At 35.1% G+C, this 17,785-nt stretch overlaps 1 protein-coding gene across 1 annotated transcript in view; it reads left to right on the forward strand.

The window, feature by feature from the left end:
• Positions 1-17,785, forward strand: part of IL1RAPL1 (interleukin 1 receptor accessory protein like 1) — a 1,316,165-nt gene that overhangs the window by 729,304 nt on the left and 569,076 nt on the right. The window lies entirely within an intron of this gene.

Raw genomic sequence — 17,785 nt, forward strand, 5'->3', positions numbered from 1 at the left:
CATAATATGCTGAAATAAAAAAAAATGTTAAAAAATAAATAAAGATAGTTGCACTGATATAGCAGGATTCTTCGGGTTTGATAGTAAGTTGTCAAAGGTCTGATAAGAAATTTAGTGGGTGGCTCACACCTGTAATCCTAGCACTTTGGGAAGCTGAGGAGGGAGGATTGTTTGAGCTCAGGAGTTCGAGACCAGCCTGAGCAAGAGCAAGACCCCATCTCTACTATAAATAGAAAGAAATTAACCAAACAATTGAAAATAGAAAAAATTAGCCGGGCGTAGTGGTACATGCCTGCAGCCCCAGCTACTCAGGAGGTTGAGTCAGGAGGATCACTTGAGCCCAGAAGTTTGAGGTTGCTGTGAGCTAGGCTGACGCCACAGCACTCTAGACCAGGCAACAGAGTGAGACTCTGTCTCAAATAAATAACTAATAATAAAAGAAATTTCGTGGGAACTTCATTGAAGTGGTATACATGTAAAAAGTCCTTTTTAAAAATAAGATGGCACTGTTGTTTTATTGTGAATTGATTTATATAAGAAAACACTGTTGTAGGTGTTGAAAGTCTGGGCTTTTGGATCAGCATACCCAACATCAAATCCTCTTCTATCATTTACAATTTATTTATCCTTTCTGAATCTATTTCCTTAAGTGTTAAATGAGGCTATTAATTCCTCCTGCCTAGGATATTGTGAGGGTTGAGGAGATAATGTACATAAAACACTTAGTACCTTGCTTGGTGTATATTAAGTACGTGGTGGTTATTTTTCCATGAAAGTCTGATTATAGTATAAAAATATCACTTTATGTCCTTTGCATTCATTTTCATGCTGAAAGAAAATGGTATAATTAAATACTTGGAAAGAAGCCTCTAATGTATATGGTGAGCATTTTTATTTTTTTTCTAAAAGTGGATTTTGATTTGCTCTGTGTTCTTTCCATCCTTTATATAAGCAGCAATACTTATTCATTTTGAGGCCACGGATGAAGTCTAGAAATCCATGGCTTTGGTGTTCTTACTTTTGTGCTCTTATCAAAGCTGACCTACCATCATCATCTGTGACCCTCAAAATCCATCCCTGTTTGTAAAGAGTATTCTATTACTCATTTGTCATAGCTCACCTTGAGTAAAGAAGGATGTCGGGAAGATGGCCGGCATTCCCCTCCCACTACTGATTCTCCTGGCTATATTTAATGTGCTATTAAACCTATCCTTGGAGGTTTTAATTTTATTTATTATATTTTTCATTTCTGGAAGTTCAAATGATTTTTTTTTTCAAATCAGTTAGGCAATTTTGTAGACAGATATAAAAATATCTATATAAGCTTTATGCTTTTATTTCTTTAATCTGCTTGTTTTAAAATTGCTGGCTAATAACTCCAATATCTATACTTGTACTACTGAGAGCAATAGTTGTTCTCTGCTCTTTCTGATGAATCTTGCTCTAGGCACCTAATTTCCTTTTGTGCTAAGTTGTTTGCTTTATTTTGATTTCAATGAGCTGATCGTTTTCTTTGGAATATTATTTGTGGAGATCCTCTGAGGCCTAAGATGAAGGGAACTCTTGTAGAGAGGATTTCCATTAGTCTTGGCAGGTGCCTAGGGTGTAACCACTCTGGGATCACTATAAATTAAATGAAATTCATAGCTTGAGGTTTTGGGGACTATCCAAGTAATAAGAATTTGTGCTGTAAGTCTACCTTAAGGATATGTAAGGGGTGGAGAGGGTCAGGTTTAGTCATGTTTCATTACTTTTCTTGAGGATATAGCCCTTAACTTTACTGGGTAGAAGCTCTCTCCAATTGGGGATTTGACTGAGCACCACCCCCTCCCCATCCCTATCTCTTCAGCCCTGAGCTACCATTAACCTAGGCTCAGGCTATTGGAATTACCAGGATCAGTAAATGCCCTCAGGAAAAATGTCTTCAGTGAGCCACTTAACTCTTTGAGCTCTGGTTTTACTTAGATTTTGACATAGGATTTCCTATCTTGTGAATTATTTGATAATTTTCAGAAAAAAAAATTAACCTAGTATTCTGACTTATTTTCATGCAAAGTTGGTCCAAATAACCTAGCTTGCACTATTGCTAGAAAGAGAAGTTCTCTGCCATTTCTTACTTAGGAGTTTTCTCAATCAGATTTTCTTTTTGGTTTGTTTGTTTGCTTTTTTTTTTTTTTTTTTTTTTTTCTCTTTTGAGACAGAGTCTCACTCTGTTGCTCGGGCTAGAGTGCCATGGCATCCACCTAGCTCACAGCAACCTCAAACTCCTGGGCTCAAAGGATCCTCCTGCCTCAGCCTCCCTAGTAGCTGGACTACAGGCATGCACCACCACGCCTGGATAATTTTTTCTATTTTTAGTAGAGATGGGGTCTCGCTCTTACTCAGGCTGGTGTAAACTCCGGACCTCAAGTGATCCTCCTGGCCCGGCCTCCCAGAGCACTAAAATTACAGGTGTGAGCCTCCGCACCTGGCCTCAACCAGATTTTCTATTTAACATTTCAAATTTCATGGCATAATTCTCAATCTCTGACCCTATTTTCTTGCTACTGGCAGCTTTATTTCTCGTCTCCACTTCAACATTTTTTTTCCTCCGTTGGATAAATTATATCTTTCTTCAACACCTTGAAATAGTTAAATCTCGTTCATGAATGTGCTAGGAAATTTACAAAAAAATAATCTTAAAAAAAACCTTCAAGATTATTTTGGTGTGTGATTTAGGAATGGATGCGTGTCTTAGGGGAGAGTCAGGACTTGGCAAATTGGGTGAAATAAAAGTTGTGAAGCAAGATATTCATGGATAGAAAGAGAGCATTATTGAGATGATTGACCAGACCATTTAGATTTTCAGAGAATTAAATGAAGCCAGGAAGGGGTTATGGGAAATAAGTTGATTAAAGCAGGTAAGACAGGAAAGAATGATGGAGGAACTGTAGGAACAGGAGCATTTGTTAATCTTAGATAATTATATCATGTATTCATATTTTTTTAAAAAATCAATTAATGAACATTTGAGTATATACCACATAAATCAGGGCTGATTTCTAGTTTTCCCTTTGCTTAGAACTAATTAGCAGATATTTTCTATAACAAAGGACCTTTTAACCTCAAAAGAACATTCTTGATACATTTTCTCATCAAAACAATAGCTACAAACAATAGAGAAACAGGAAGTTAATAATATAGGACATCTGAAACTTTATTATTTTTTTAATCTGGAGTTAGTAGGGAGAAATCAAAGAAAGTATAAATCTCATCATGTTATTTTCACATAAAATTTTTTCCCTTGCTATTTTTTCTTACTTGAAACATGTTAATGTACCACAAATGAAAGAGGATAAAATAGTTGAAAATTTTCTGGATTATACTATGTGAAAAATATATATATAATTCTTCATCTTCGATTTTCTAAGTTTTTCCAGTTTCTTAAAGTTGCTCAGCCACTATTAATCACTTATTGAGCTCCTCCTCCATCTTTGACAACAGGTGTTTTGCATGTAGTTTCTCACTGAAACTTCAGGAAACACCTGTGAGTTTCCGATTATTATTGCTATTTCGCAGGCAAAATTGAGACTCATAGAAAATAAGTGACAAATAATGTTATTGCTTATGAAGATTTCACCTGTATTTACTTTGATGTTCATTGTAATTGTGATCTTTATACCAAGCCTGAAATGGTCAGATATTGTTATTCATTTTTTTTTTATATGAGAACAAAAAGGCTCAATCTCATTTTTTTTATTTTAGCATATATTACGGGGGTACACATGTTTAGCTTAACGTATATTGCCCTTGTCCCACCACTCCGAGTCAGAGCTTCAAGCCTATCCATCCCCCAGACAGTGCGCATTGCACTCATTATGTATGTATATACCCATCCCCGCCTCACAGTCCACTAATGGCACACTTCTTCGAAAGATAAACATGTGGTGATGATGATCATGACTTTAAAGATTGTACAGGGCTTATGATTTAGAAAACCATTATTAGTCAACACTAATTTTATTTAATAATACAGATGCTCCTTGACTTACAATGTGATTATGTCACAATAAATCCATCTCAAGTTAAAAATATCATAAGTCAAAAACGCATTTAATGCACCTAACCTACAGGGCATTGTAGCTCAGCCTAGCCTACCTTAAATATGCTCAGAACACTTATATTAGCCTATAGTTGGGTGAAATCATCTAACACAAAGCCTATTTTATATGTATATTAAAGTATTGAATATCTCATGTAATTTATTGAATACAGTACACTGCAGAGTATAGCATCAATTGTTTACCTTCCTGATTGTGATCCTGTGGCTGGCTGGGAGCTGTGGCTTGTTGCTGCTGCCCAGTATTGAGAGAGAGAGAGAGAGAGAGAGAATGAATCATACTGAATATTATTAGCCCACATAAAGATCAAAATTCAAAATTCAGACTACTATTTCTCCTGAATGTGTATTGCTTTGCACCATTCTAAAGTTGAAAAATTATAAGTTGAAGCATCATAAGTCATGGAACGTCTGTATATGTATTTATTATATACCTTATAGAAGAGGAAAAATAATTTTTCCTCTACCATTCTAATTTCCTCACTTGGGTCCCAGTAACAAAAGACAGATTACCAAGAGAAAAACAAACAGAAGTTTATTAATGTGTATATCTCATATATATATGGGAAATATCCAGAGCAATGCGTAAATCTCAAATAAGTGGTTTAGAATTCAGGCTTAAGTACCATCTTCAGCTAAAAAAAGATGTGGAGTTAAGGGGATGACCAGGAAAAGTACAGTACAAGAGGGAGGTTTATTAAGCAGATTTAAGTTATTCCCTTCTTTATTAATAAGAATGTTTTGTGTCATCCTTTTCCTGGGGGGTAGGGGGAGAGAGAGAGAGAGAGAGAGAGAGAGAGATATGCTTACAAATGAATATTTCCTTTGCCGATGTAAATTTAATCTTATAAAAAAGTAACTTCTACTCTATTTTCAAAGCTTCACCTGTGTCTGCTGCTTCTCAAGATAATCAGCTCAAAATCTTACTTTTTTAAAATCCAGACCCCAACTCGAACCAGACAAAATAATTCTTATGCTAAAGAGGCATATTTTGGTATAGTATATTCTGATCTCCTACAATGTTAATATCTAATGCCATGAAAGTAACCCAAGGAATGAACACAATGTGTGAAGAGTTCTAGGAAGAACATAACAAGTAGACTGTATAATTATAAGTGGCAATCTGTGCCTCAACAGTTTCTTTAGCTTTGTCAAATATAATTTCATAAATATACTTGTCAATGTGCTTCACTGATTACAGCCAGGAAATATTTGTGGCATAAAGCTATAACCCCCAAATAGCAATTTGTTCTTTCTTCTTTGGTATCAGAAAAGTCTAATTTGTACATTTGGGTGTGATGATCAAAGTAAAAATGAGTGTAAATTGTTGGCCCTCTAAAATTTTGCTGAAAATTCAACTCACAAAAGACAGATTAATTGGAGAAAAGGCATACAAATTTATTTAGTGTGTATACATGGAAGGCTTCAGAATGAAGACCCAACCCCCCAATGGGGTGCAGAAGCTTATATAACATCTTGAGGTTACAGAAAGAATGGGGGCTTGGATTCTGCCAAGGCAGGTTATAGGAAGTGGGGAGAAGAAGAATTCTGTTGAGGGGCAATAAATGATTATTAGGGAAAATTTGATGGGCTTGAAGAACACACAATGGTCTGGGGCAAAGTCTATTAGGCCTGTTACCAAACCAAACTGAAGTCCATTCACCCAGAGCAGCAAAGCCAGACACTAAAGTTAAGAGTAGCAGAGGGAGAAAGAGTCATTTTATTGCATGGCACCATGCAAGGAGAATGGGCAGCTAATGCTGAAGTCCTGAGCTCCCCGATGGCTCACACACAAGGGTTTGTAAAGGCAGGAAAGCAGAAGTTGCAGGCAAAATTGTAAATCAACACATCAGCCTGGCCCAAAGAAGTGGGATATCCTCAAGCAGGAGCCTATGGGTCATAGATTGATTCAAACATTCTTAGATTAGGGGAAAAGAATACTAAGATGGATGTGACTTTTTCCAGGCCTCTCAGGGAGAAATTTAGAACAAAGAATGGTAGTTGGAGTTCAATTCTTCAGTTTCCCCTTATCTGCATTTTCCATCATATGGGAGTTTCTGAAAAACAACTCCAGAACCTATGTTAAGATGTCATCTTTTAGTTTCTATAGGGAACCAAAACACCTCTTGACTCTGGCTTGCCTGGAGGGCCATTTTTATTTCTATATTCCTGCTCATTATGTTGTCCATTTATTTTTCCAGGCTAGCTAGGTGCCTAAAGGACTCTAGATTTTTCCTTTATTTTCATGTGTGAACCACTCCCCCATAGACCCCTAAGAGATGTCCCTGCTCTCTCTCAGGCTCCCAGAGTGGACAGTGGTTTGCAACAAAACTCTGTCCTTGTTTGTTGACAGACTTTAGTCTTCATTCCTGCAATATAGGTTCAATGAAAACTCAGGGAAGGGACCCCAGGTAATTGTTTTTCTTCCTTGGTAGGTCTGGACTTTAGGCAGATAAGAAGCTTCAAAGAATAACTTTATCCTATATTTTGGGAGATACTGTGAGAGGGAGAGGTCAGAGGGACCTTGAGGCTTCTTCATTTCAGCATGTCAAGATGCCATATTTTGGGCTACCAATTTCTGAGCCCCAATATTGGTAAATTGTTATGCTAATTGGTTAGAACTATTTTTGATTTTTTCATTTCAGATTCTTAATATAGGTGAGAAAGTATGACATAGAGCCATAAAATCAGAGGGAAAAGACCATATCTGTGAGTTATTAATAGTTCTAGTATTAAAAGGGCATATTCAGTAGAGTACAACTCAGGAAATTCTAATATGTCTATAGTAATATGTTAATGTGGTCACAGAACATGTTGATGTATTATTAGAAAGGCTTTCAAAATTATTTTGCTCGTTAAGTAAACAGTAAAAAAAACATTTTTCTTTAGGTCAATTTTCAGGATTACTCATAATGAGAATATTTATAGATATAAGGGAAAACCACCTCCAGAAGACTTTAAAGAGTTTATATTAAAATATATAGTTTGCATCTAATGATTAACATTTGCCTTCAACTAATCTTGAATTTATATTTTAAATCATGGAATATAGGTTCTCAAAATTTATTTTGTATACATTCATTTCAGGTGGATGCTTATTTTATATGTATAGATATATTCATTCATCTTCTAATCTGAAGTTCTTTATCATCATTGAGCCAGGCTAACTCGGTTTCCTTGATGTATGTGTATGTGTGTGTATGTATGTACACATATGTATATGTATATATGCCCTTTTAACCCCCATCCTAATCCCTTTATTCTCCTGTGATGAAGATGTATTCGATGCGTATCTTTTTATTTGCATATTTTTTTTGTAAAATCTCTGTTGTTGGTTTGTGTGCATACGTTTTGAATTTATGTAAATTATGCTATATATCATATACTGTTTTCTACATTTTCACTGAGTGTTCTGTTCACTAAGTGTTGTGTTTTTAAGATCCATTTATATTATATACATACACACACATACATGCACACATGTGACACTCACTCATGCAATCCAATTTCTAAATGCTTCATGGTGCTCCATAGTAGATATCTACTACATTTGACTACATTTCTTCACTTGATATGAATAAACAGTTGCCCCTCAATCCACACAGCCACAAATAATGCTGTAATAAACCTCCTCATGTATGTCCTCTTATAGATCTGAGTGAGAATTTTCTTGAGATGTACACATGGGAGTGGGATCCTGTGCCATAGGTAAATGTATATTTCTGTGCTCTCCAGAATGTTGCACCAACCAGTATGCACTCCCTCTAGCAGTGCTTGAAATCTCCCACCAGGATCCCTCATTCCCACCAATATTGGCAATGAATAGTATTCTAGTTTTCACCAGAGATAAATGTTTAATCTATGTTAAACACTAAGTTTTGCAAGTGTGTTCTAGTCCATTCTCCTCTACTGATTCATGTTTATTATTATCAATCCACTAAACTAGTCTGAAGATAACATTTACTACATGAGAATTTGTTAGATGTGATGTATTTACTGGAAAATAATAACCTTATTTCCTTAGGAAAAATCTTTTCATATAATTTTTTAAATATGAATGCTTTTAGGCTTTAAAATTGCTGATGGTTTATACTAATATTTTATTTCTAATTTGACCATAGCATATTATTTTCATAGAGCATTTTCTGTGATAATTATTGTCTAAACAATGTTAAGGTTAAGTACTTAATTCCTTAAGTACTTCAAGGAATTTTGAAGTACTCTTAAATTAGTACATGATAAAATCCTATTTTTACTTAGAATACTATTAATGCCATAATTTACTTTTCTATAAGTTATATGTTGGGATAACTCACATGCAAACTAAATGGAAAAACAGCATAAAGTTTTCAAATTAAATAATTGTGACTTTGCATTTATTATAAAAACAAAAATGAATATGAAGACTACTGACATATATTTCTATTTTTGTAAAATTATACAATGGAGATAAAGGTTTAGTATTTCCTCCAAAGAAATAGCCACATAATAGCAGAAATGTGAATTACAACTGCTCTAAATCTCTTTTAGTCAACTGTTGACCTAACCTTTCCTAAATGTATCTAACTTTTGTTAAATGTACCTAATGTAGTGCTGCTGAGCAGCAGGGAAATAATGTATTCTGTTTTGGGGGGCAGAAAGGTGTAACCTTTCTCACCCATCCTAATGGTCATGGCAGATACTCCTATGACAAAGGCAAATTATCGAGAGAGAAGCCAAACACTTTTATTTAATTGAAGTTTTGTGTGACAGGATAGCCTTCAGAAATGAAGACACAAAGACTCAGGGAAAACTATTTTTATGCTTAGGGTTGATAAAGAATGGACAGCCATGAAGAAACGTAACTGAACAAAAGGATGTGATCTAGTGATAATAGACTGAGGGTGAAAGTCAACAAGGCCTGTCTGTTCAGGTTCATCTTGGATTCTCTCTGTGTAGCATTCCTTCCTCTCCAATATAGGGCAGGACCTCTCTAAAATGAGGGCCATCAAGGGAGAAGGGAAAGAGTGACCTTTCTAGGTTTTATGGCTTGTTTTAGGGAAGAGGGGTTTTAGTTTCTATGACTCACCTTGGGGAAGAGGAATTCTGGTTTCTGTGACTTGCTTCCTGGAAGAAGAGGGTTGGGAGATAGGAGGGAAGGAGAAGGTCAAAGAGAGACTTTGCTTCTGAGGGCTTCTAATCTCCTTTAGTTCAAAGTACTTAGCATGTCAAAATGCCATACTTTGGAGTATCATTTTCTGATCCTCAACAAGCTAAGAAGAAATCATGGGAACAAAGTGTCTCTCTCTCCCTCTTCTCACACAGAGAAACAAATTCACAAAAATAATTATAATATGATTGTCAAGATATTACACTTAATCTGATTCTGAAAACCCAGGCAAAAAAATAATAAATAAAAAAAAGAAAAAGAAAAAGATATTACACTTCAGTACTTAAATATTAATTTGAGTACTTATCAAAGATCATGAATATGTTATATATACATAAAATTTATAATTGACAAATAATTGCATATATTTATGGTACAATGTGATATATATATAGTGGAATGATTATAATATATAATTATGATTAATATATATAATTATGATTAATTAATGTGCATCACCTCTCCTACTTGTCATTTTTTTGTTGTAAGAAAATTTAAAATCTACTTTTTTAGCAATTTTGAAATATACTTCAAAGACTTTCAATCTAATAGCCAAACACACTCAAAGTTTATTTCAGTAAAATGTGGTTACATACCATGTTCGGCTAGCATAATAAAAATGCCCTTTCAGATTTTTTCCTCTTAAACTTTTCAACATATTTGATTTTTCACTCCTATAATTTGCTTTATTTAATTTGAGATACATTTTGATGATAAACCTGAAGGTTTTTAGATTTCCTTAAATGACTCTTAGGTCACAGATGGAGTGAAGTAGTCAGGAAATAATTATAAGGGTTAGAGTTAAAATAAAATTAAATCCAGATTGATTATAAGTCATATTTTTCACTCTTTTATATTTCAGCTTCCTTTTGTGCATAAATACCACAAATTTAATAGTTTTAACTTATTACTTTGGTCAAAACAAATTTTATAATGCTCATTTTTCTATTGTGGCATTTATACTATTTGGTCGAATCAAGGATTTTTAAATTTGAGTTTACCAAGTAAAACACTTAAGTCAAAGTCCAAAGCATATCTTTTTTTAATCCCAGTACTTTAGAAAATGATTTCATATAGTAGTTGCCCAATAAGTATTTATCGAGTGAATGTATAGCATTAATATACATTTATTATTAATATTTTCCATCAAATTTTTTTCATCTTTTAATTGAGAAGTATTTACTCTTTGGAGAAATGCTCAAATTCTGATATATCTTTTTTCTTAATAGAGTATCATTCCAAAGTCCCTAAGTTTTTAAGGGTATTATTAAATGTGTCTGAATAAATGAATGCTTAATGGAAAATCAATTAAATTCTAAGGAAGTGATATGTACCATCCTAGAGAATGTGTTTCCCCCCCAACTTATGATGATTAAAAAAATGGCTTTGAGATGAGAAAGTATACTACCTCCTAAACTTAGCCAACCAAGCTGACCATTTTTCTGAAGGTCAACTAGTTGTTGATTGATGTAGTATAGCTACAGATGCAATAACTGGAGAGTGACATTTTCATCTACCACAGGTTAGCTCAGGCATGTTCTCATGTCAAAAGTATAGGTCCACCAAAGAAGAGACATGTAAGAATTGATTCAAGCCTCTGCTTTACAACTTCTAACATCCCATTGGCCCAAACAAATCACATGCTGGGCTAATACGCAGAGTAGAGATTAGATGGCAAAAGGAGTGCTTACAGGCAGAAATGAAGAACTGGGGTCATTAATCCAACCTATCATATAAGCTTAACTAATTGCATCTATTTTCATAAATTATATCTGGCATTTTCACTAAACATTTCGATTCTCTACTTAGAACTGAATCCTAAAAACTACCTTACACACACACACACACACACACACACACACACACACACACACACACAACTGCGTTCATTTTCTGCTTATATTGGGCTTTTTGCTAATATAATTCATTAGCTAAAATATTCATTTCTGTAGAGACTGAGCAAAAGGATAGCAGTCTTTTAAACAGAAATATCACACAGTATGGACTTTGTAATCAGTATACAAGACAAATATCATCCACATGACATTTATCGAATAAAATTTGTGTGTGGACATTTTACTTACAAGCACACATTGGAAGAAAACCATATATTTTAAAAATAAAAATGAGCTAATCATTCTACAGACATTCCAGTTGCCTATTATAATGAAATTGTGTGTTAAGTGTCACTCTTAAAGCAATGGAGATGGCATTTGCATATCAGTTTAATTGCTTTGGATTAAACATTGAAAGATGAGAGCCAAGAGAGCTTATTAAGCTGAAATGAGGGCAAGTGATAAAAAAGTGATATTATGTCAACACTACATCTGGAGGTCTGTTGCTATTTCCATTTTAAATCCTAAATTGCAATGTTTCTAAAAAATTATCATCAAATGCCATACAGTCTTGAAATATAGTAAAAAATTAAAAAGGTTAATGCATGAATTGTGCTTGATAAATTTAATTTGATTCGAAAGCCAAGCTAGGGCTTTTTCTACTTTGTTAAAATTTATTTGTTCTTAATATACTACACTGTAAGCTTTTGAAAAACATTATATCTCATTTACTGCTGTATCTTCAGGGCTTTGACATAGGATTTCTTGTAATAGATGCTCAATAAATATTTGTGAATACATGAATAAAGTCATGAATGTAAGGAATGGCAGTACCTTCATAGTTACTGTAAAACATTCCAAGATAAGATGCTGGGTACTGCTGATTTTGGTTGGTGCTTCCAACTATACCACAGGCTCCCTACTACTCAGAAACATTGTGTGTTCACTGGCCTTTTCCCTGTTTGCTTGGACGAGTCATGTCATCATTACATATATAAGTTCCTGCAACCACCTACTTTGAAGTAAGCTATTTGGAATGAGACATGAATGAGGCAACTTGATTTGCCATCCCAAAGGTCTTCAGTAGGGACGTTTGACTTGAAACGCCTATTAAAAACCACAATTTTTGAACAAGATCCCCTTGGGCTGCCCAAAACAAAAAAAGACAGAAAAAAAAAGAAATGACTATTTGTTTGTGATGACAACAGCATCAGAAAACTGATGACCCGTCATTTTACAACTCAACAATAATGCAAACTTCATTCATTTGCATTAGAGAATTCATACCACTCCCAGGTGGTCCCTGTTGCTCACCAGAGTGATTTCCTGTTTGCCAGCTAGACTATAGTGTGACAGATCATCTAAAACATAGCCTTTAAATTTGGTGAGATTAACCCTTCCATTGCAGCTATTTTGGAGAATTTATTTTATGGACTGTCTAAGCAGCTTACAAATATTATCTTTTTAATTCTTATAACAACTATGTGTAAAAGGTTCTATTAAATAGCTCTACTTTGCACATGAAAAAAAACTGAGCCACAGGAAGGTTAAGTGACTTACCCATAGTTCTATAGCTAGTAAGTGGCAGAGCCAGGATTCAAAATTAAACCATCTGGCTCAAGAGGATGAGTTGATTTTTTTTTTTTTTTTTGAGACAGAGTCTCACTCTGTCACCTGGGATAGAGTGCTGTGGCTTCAGCCTAGCTCACAGTAACCTCAAACTCCTGGGCTCAAGAGATCCTGCTGCCTCAGCCTCCTGAGTAGCTGGGACTACAGGCATGCGCCACCATGCCCAGCTAATTTTTTTTCCTATATATTTTTAGCTGTCCAATTAACTTCTTACTATTTTTGGTAGAGATGGGATCTTGCTCTTGCTCAGGCTGGTCTGGAACTCCTGAGCTCAAACGATCCACCCACCTCGGCCTCCCAGAGTGCTAGGATTACAGGTGTGAGCCACAACACTGGGCCTAAAGGATTAGTTCTTAAGCACCATGCTGTGAGTGCACAAGTGACTGAGATTCCCCAAGGCCCCTAAGAAAGAAGTCATTTGTATGCTGAATCTATTTTGTTGTTGTTGTTTTAAATTTTTAATTATGGTAAAAACACATGTAAAATTTACCATCTTAACCATTTTTTTTTTTTTTTTTTTTGAGACAGAGTCTTGCTTTGTTGTCCAGGCTAGAGTGAGTGCCGTGGCGTCAGCCTAGCTCACAGCAACCTCAAACTCCTGGGCTCCAGTGATCCTTCTGCCTCAGCCTCCCGGGTAGCTGGGACTACAGGCATGAGCCACCATGCCCGGCTAATTTTTTTTTTATATATATATCAGTTGGCCAATTAATTTCTTTCTATTTATAGTAGAGACGGGGTCTCGCTCAGGCTGGTTTTGAACTCCTGACCTTGAGCAATCCGCCCGCCTCGGCCTCCCAAGAGCTAGGATTACAGGCGTGAGCCACAGCGCCCGGCCTCATCTTAACCATTTTTAAGTGTAGAGTTCTAGTCGAGTTCAGTATATTCACATTGTTGGGCAACAGATCTCTAGAACTTTTTCATCTCACAAAACAAAAACTCTATGACTGAATTGTGTATCTAGATAATGGGCACACTTAATAACTTTGACTCAAGCAGGACAAAAGCAATCCATGTAACCAAAACATTTGTACCCCCGTAATATTCTAATAAAAAACCTGTATACCCATTGAACAACCACTCTCCATATCCCCTGCCATATCTGTTGTTAAGTTCTATTGTCCCAAACATAGCACCTCAATCTGATAAGAATCTGTCAGACTATAATCACATGACATTATATATTAACAGAGCAACAGAAATGTTGTTGGGGTTTTTTTTTGTTTTTGTTTTTGATTTTGAGATAGAGTCTTGCTCTGTTGCCTGGGCTAGAGTGCCGTGGCGTCAGCCTAGCTCACAGCAACCTCAAACTCCTGGACTCAAGCAATCCTCCCACCTCAGTCTGCCGAGTAGCTGGGACTACAGGCATGTGCCACCATGTGCGGATAATATATATATATATATATATATATATATATATATAGTTTGTTTTTTTAGTTGTCTAGCTAATTTCTTTCTATTTTTTTAGTAGAGAGGAGGTCTAGCTCTTGCTCAGGGTGGTCTTAAACTCCAGAGCTCAAATGATCCGCCTGCCCCGGCCTCCCAGAGTGCTAGGATTACAGGCATGAGCCATTGGGCCCCAGCCAGGAATGTTCTATTTGCATACATTAGTATAAAAAATGCAGAAAAAATTGAGTGATTTGAAGTAAAAAGGAGTGTTTTAGTGATCTGTCTTCTTCTTGTTCCTCAGTTTGGCATTGGACTTTTGAAAAAGAAAATTTTTCTGTTATAGTTCATCATAATGACCTCTTCCTAACTCATAACTTCAGGAATATTTTCTTAGTTCAAAGTCAAGAAAATAAAAAAAAGTTGTATTTATTTTTTTGTATCTTATATATTATTTTAACCTCTGCTTCAAAATAAATTATATTCAAATATTGATTAAAGCATAGCTGATCCTCCATATTCATGGGTTCTGCATTCATGGAGATAACCAACTGCAGATTGAAAATATTTGGAAAAAAATTGCATTTGTAACAAACATGTACAGACTTTTTGTCATTATTTCCTAAACAATACAACAACTATTTATATAGTATTTACATTGTATTAAGTATTATCTGTAATCTAGAGATAATTTAATGTATATGGGAGGATATGAATAGGTTATATGCAAAGATCATGCCATTTTATATTAGGGAGGTGATCATCTGTGGATTTTGATATTTGCAGGAGGTCCTGGAACCAATTCCCCACAGATACCAAAGAATTACTGTGTGTGTGTGTGTGTGTGTGTGTGTGTGTATACTTGTATATGGTAACATTCTAATCAGTCAAATAACAGTACTAATGTCATATAAATGCATGCAAAGTTATTCAACCTATGTTTGAGAAAATAAAAATACCTGAAAAAGATATTAATGTACATTTTCAAATCTTAATTTTCTTTATATTTACTAGTGCATTCAGTTCTCAGAACAACCCTATGAAATAGTTTGAACTGTGGTATAATAAAGGATTCAATGGAAATAGACTACAGAGGGGTGGTGCTTAAGTAGAGAAGGTAAAAGTAGTTTCTGGGTGTCTCCATCAACACATGAAGGTGAGAAAAAACATGGCACATAGATAGCACCCATAGTTATGTTTGACCAGAGCCATAGATGTATAAGTATGGAAGTGGTAGGAGATGGGAAAGAGAGATAGGCCTTGTCCAGGTCAAGAAGATCTTATATAGCCAAACAAAATATTTTAAACTTGATTTCACACAGCATATTGATGCAGGGAAGGATATTAATTGAAAGAGTATGCAATGGTTAGAAATGACACAGATAAAAATATTTTATCATAAATCCTTTTGCTAGTTTCAGGACCCATTCTACCTCAGACTTCATTACCTTAGGTTGGGTGATCATTCAGCTATTAAGAAGGAAGTTTGAGAATTTCTCTAAGGACCCCTCTATAAGTCAGAGTAGAAGTAGTTTGGGTTGATAAGAGTATGCAAATAAATTTTGTGTTTTTTAAAATTACTTGATAATTCAATTATTTTGTCAATTGTTCTAGCACCAAACATTAAAGGTTCTGATAATCTCAGAGAAGTGATGGATGTCATAATATTTGGACATGTGAAGTGAAAGATGTTTACCAGTCATCCAAGGAGATGGTTCAAATAGCAAATGTCATTATGATAAAAATAAAGTCTTTCAACAATGATAACTATTTAACAAGTATATTTTTATGACATTTTGACAGCTCATTCTTTTTAAGCAACCTTCATTCCATAAAATCAATAAGATGACATTTTTGAGTAATACAAATCTTTATACTCATGTATATAAAATATTTTAAAAGTATATATCTTCATGCATGAATTTACTCAAAATTTTGTTGGAGGAGTAAAGGATTTGACCTAGTAATTTAGCTTCTTACTTACTCTGTTTTACTAAAATATTTTGTTTAGGAGGTGCAGAACTCATTTATAATTAGCAGATATATTTAAAGATATTTTAATATCATAATTATTTATTCTTTCCCCTATAATTCCCTGTTATAATTTGTTTCATCAATTCATCTGAACTTATCATTTTTCATTCACTATAAGCCAATAAACTTTTACCTTTTCTCTCTCGTGATTATTACATTGTCTGATGGGGACAAAATAATTGAGACAGAATAGGGGAGTAAGATGAATGGCAGACAGGAGGTGCATTTGTATATTATGAAGTGTTTGCAAAATAATAAACATCACATGAATAATGCATTTGAAGAATATTGTCTGGCAAATAATATTAAGAATCATATATCCAAATCATCTCTCAGCTACCGAAAAATAAAAACAAAGTGTCTAATGCTTCCAGTTTTGTGAGACACAGAGAGAATTCACCATATGGGGCTTCTAGATTGAGTAATAGGGTTTTTGTTTTTTAATAGAGGATTAAAAATTTAAATATATATACATATATAACTATACTTATATTTGCTACTTATATATTTATGTTTACTAGATATATGTGTGCATTTGTGTATATATATTATACAGTCAGCTCTCCGTATCTGTGGGTTCTGCATCCCCAGATTCAACCAACCGTGGATCAGAAATATTTGGAAAAAAAAGAATGATTCCATCTGTACTGAACATGGGCAGTCTTTCTTCTTATCTTTATTCACTAAGCAATAAAGTATAACAAATATTTACATATTTATATTGTATTAGGTATCATAAGTAATCTAGAGATGATTTAAAGTATATGGAAGCATGTGCATAGGTTATATGCAAATACTATGCCATTTTATATGAGGAACTTGAAAGTCTGTGAATTTTGCTATCCAATGGGGGGGTGTCGTAGAACCAATCTCCCACAGATACTGAAGGAAAACAAATTTTTTTTTTTTTTTGAGACAGAGTCTCGCTTTTTTGCCCAGGCTAGAGTGAGTGCCTTGGTGAAGCCTAGCTCACAGCAACTTCAAACTCCTGGGCTCAAGCAATCTTGCTGCCTCAGTCTCCCAAGTAGCTGGGCTGGTTTCGAACTCCCGACCTCGAGCAATCTGCCCTCCTGGGCCTCCCAGAGTGCTAGGATTACAGGCGTGAGCCACCACGCCCAGCATTTCCTTGTTTTTATGTAGAAAGCATAGGCTTGTGTGCTTCTGGATATAGTTTGCATACTTAGCAAAGTAAAATAACACCTTTCAAAAAGACAAATATAAAATAAATACTCAGAAACTTTTTATTGAATGCTCTTGTGCTGTTTTTTTTTTTTAAGAGAAAAAAGTAAAACAAGACTCAGAATTTTAGAGTGGTTGGCATGGCTCTCTTCATTTACCTTTTGACTGTCTTGCTGTGAACCCACAACTTGAATGTAGCTGAGCTATTTGTATCGCTGCTGTTGCTACAGCCACTGGGTGCTACAAGGATCTAAACTGTTGCATCTGCTGCTGCTGCTGCTGTTGAAAAGCACAGGAGAGCTGGAACCTTTGCCGAGGAAGGCTTTATCCAATCTTTTTTGATCAGAGCCAAGCTGAGACAACACAGGTGCCTGGGGCTGCAGTAAACTTCCCACTCCAGAGAGGCTAATGAGAACAGCTTGCTGGGTGGCTAAGGCCTGTTCTTGACTGCTTGAACCTTGTGCAGAAGCCTGTGAC

This window comes from Microcebus murinus, chromosome X (assembly GCF_040939455.1).
Source record: "Microcebus murinus isolate Inina chromosome X, M.murinus_Inina_mat1.0, whole genome shotgun sequence".
In the NCBI taxonomy this organism is placed as follows: domain Eukaryota; kingdom Metazoa; phylum Chordata; class Mammalia; order Primates; family Cheirogaleidae; genus Microcebus; species Microcebus murinus.